Genomic DNA, 2,843 nt, shown 5'->3' on the forward strand with positions numbered 1-2,843 from the left:
TCTGTTTTAATTGCAGAACTCACAGTACATACCTCCCAGGTAGGTGGGCAGATTCATGGAATTCACTTATTCAATCATTTATGGGCAATTACTATCCACTAGGCACTGTGACAGTTCACATTCACATTTTCATTTTTTTGTCTTTATGCTTAATGTATAGTTTGATAAACTCCATGTATTTAAACAGTATAATTCAGATTTAACATATGTATAAACCTTTGAAATGATCCCTGTAATTACAAAAAAAAAAATTCATCATCCCTTAAGTTTTCCTAGTGCCCTTTTATAATCCAATCTCCCTCGACCCCTTCCCAGGCAACCCTTATGATCTGCTTTCTGGCACTATAGATTAGTGGTTTGCATTTTCTAGAATTTTATATAAATGGAAACATATGGTATGTATACTTTTTGACATAACTTCTTTCATGTAATGTAGTGATTTTGAGATTCATTCACATTGCATGTATCCATAGCTCCCTTTTTTTTTGACTGAGAAGCATTTTATTTAATAAATATGCTGTAATTCATTTTTCTTTCATTTGACATTGATTTGGGTATATTTACTTTTGGCTATTAAGAATTGTTTTCCTTAGACATTTCTATAGATGTCTTTATGTAAACATCGTATAGAAGCTTTTGCATAAATATACACATGTGTTCTTCTTCCCTAAATACCTAGTAGAACACTTGAGTCATATGTTAGGTGTATGTTCGTTATAACCTGCCAAATTGTTTGCCAAAGTGGTTGCACCATTTTGTGTTCTTGGCAGGCGTACATAATTCTAGTTCATTTACCCTCTTGACAATACATATATGGTCAGATTTTTTTTTTTAATTTGTCATTCTAATATTTGTAACTCAGTGAAGTTTAACTTGGCCTTCTTCATGATTAATGCTACATTTCTTAACATTATTTATAATCTGGAGATGATGGGGTTTTTCTTTTAGGTAAAATATATCTTTGTATACACACACACACACACACACACACACACACAAACTAAGCTATTTTGAACTCATAAAAAGTATCTGAATAGTGGAACAATGATAGTCCAATCATGCAGCATTTTCCTTGACTGGTTATATCAATGGAACTTGCTGTAAAGATATTATTTTGCCCTCTCAAAATGACTTACCATTTAAAACCATTGCTTGAAACCAGTGTAGTTTGAAGAAATGTATTGTTAATAGACCAACAGATTGTAGCGGGCCTGCCTTTTTCTTTATGTGACTAAAAATTTGAATATAGAAATTTATTAGGGTTTTTTTTCTGTTTTTAGAAGTAGTCAAGGAAAAATCATTCTCAAGTGTCTTCTCTCTGAAAAATTCTGGACTCATAGTCATAGATAGTTATAGCATAAGGGGAGAAAATTGGCATTAATGTCAAATCATGCAATTATTCTTCCTAGAATTGTTCATACCTCTGCATCAGCAATATTGCCATTATGAAGTGGGAGTAATCACTCATTTACTGTGCTTGACTCAGTTCTGATGCTGTATTTCCCTTTTTCTAATCTTAATTGAATGCTTCTGTTTAAGTCAGTATGTTCTGGTGCAAATGCATGCATAAAAACTTTCATTCAAAGGAGGAAGTAGGACTCTTTTTTTCTGATTCCCACTTTTATGGCATACAAGTCAAAGACTTGCTGTTTTTAACAGGTTCCTGGATCTCCTGGAAAATTATCACCCAGTATTTTATCTTAAAATCTTCTGTTATCCTTAAAAATCAGTGGTAGTTCTGTTGTAGCTATCTACATTATGAATAAGCTATCTACTAAGTATTTAGTGTGTGGCAAATACAGCGCTAAGTTTTGTTTGTGTGTTTTTGTTGTTTTTTACTGGTGTACCCTCTTATTTAATGAGGATAAGCAGCTTCAATATCCCACATTTACAGATTTGGAAACTGAGGTTCAACAGATTTAATATTCTGAAGTTCATGTGTATGTTTGGCAGAGTCTCGGTTTGACTCTGGGCCTGTGGATGCTAGAACATGTGATTTTTTTTTTTTTTAAAGAAAAAGAGCTTTATTAGGAAGATGAAAATGACTGTGTGTTAACTTGAACAGCTAGGTTACACAAGAAAGGATCTAGAAATCTGATGTCCTCCAAGACTCGTATAGACGCCTGCACTTATCTGCACCTTGTTCTTTCCTCAGACCTGTGGGCTGGGAGAAAAAAAAAAAATACATTTCAAAAAACTGATCCTTCTTCCCTTTTCCTTTTACAAAAATTCTGATCATCCTTCAGACAGTTCTTTCTGGAGCAAGCTCTCCTCTTCTCCCCCAGCCAGCCCCAGTGGGTTCACCTTTGCAGGCTCTGGGACTTGGACAGGAAGTAAGACGTGTGAAATGTCTCTTCATTGGGAGAACGTGATACTTTTTAAATTTTTATTTATTTATTTTTTTAGTCATACACGACAGTAGAATGTATATACATCAGTCATATTGTCTATTCTATTCTGCTGCCCTTCCTATCCTCCCTACTCCTCCCCTCCTCTCCCATTCTTTCTCTCTATCCAATCTAATGTGACACACTTTTTTTTCTTTTTCTGTATAACAATGAGGTTCTCCTCCCATCTTCTGTGCAACTCCCTTTCTCCCTCTTTTTCCCCTCCCACCTCTCTTCCCTGTTTAGTGGTAGTCTTCTTCTCATGCTCTTCCTCCCTATCCCATTTTGAGTCACCCCCCATATATCAGAGAAGACATTCAGCATTTGTTTTTTAGGGATTGGGTAACTTCACTTAGCTTAATCTGCTCTAATGCCATCCATTTGCCTGCAAATGCCATGATTTTATTATTTTTTAGTGCTGAGTAATATTCCATTGTGTATAAATACCACATTTTT

At 34.8% G+C, this 2,843-nt stretch overlaps 1 non-coding gene across 1 annotated transcript; it reads right to left on the reverse strand.

The window, feature by feature from the left end:
- Positions 1-2,237: 2,237 nt before the first annotated feature.
- LOC143393233 (small nucleolar RNA SNORD22) lies at positions 2,238-2,364 on the reverse strand. Its single transcript, XR_013090534.2, has one exon. It is a non-coding gene; the product is annotated as a small nucleolar RNA SNORD22 (small nucleolar RNA).
- Between the last annotated feature and the right edge of the window lie 479 nt (positions 2,365-2,843).

This window comes from Callospermophilus lateralis, chromosome 2, assembly GCF_048772815.1.
Source record: "Callospermophilus lateralis isolate mCalLat2 chromosome 2, mCalLat2.hap1, whole genome shotgun sequence".
Classification (NCBI taxonomy): Eukaryota; Metazoa; Chordata; class Mammalia; order Rodentia; family Sciuridae; genus Callospermophilus; species Callospermophilus lateralis.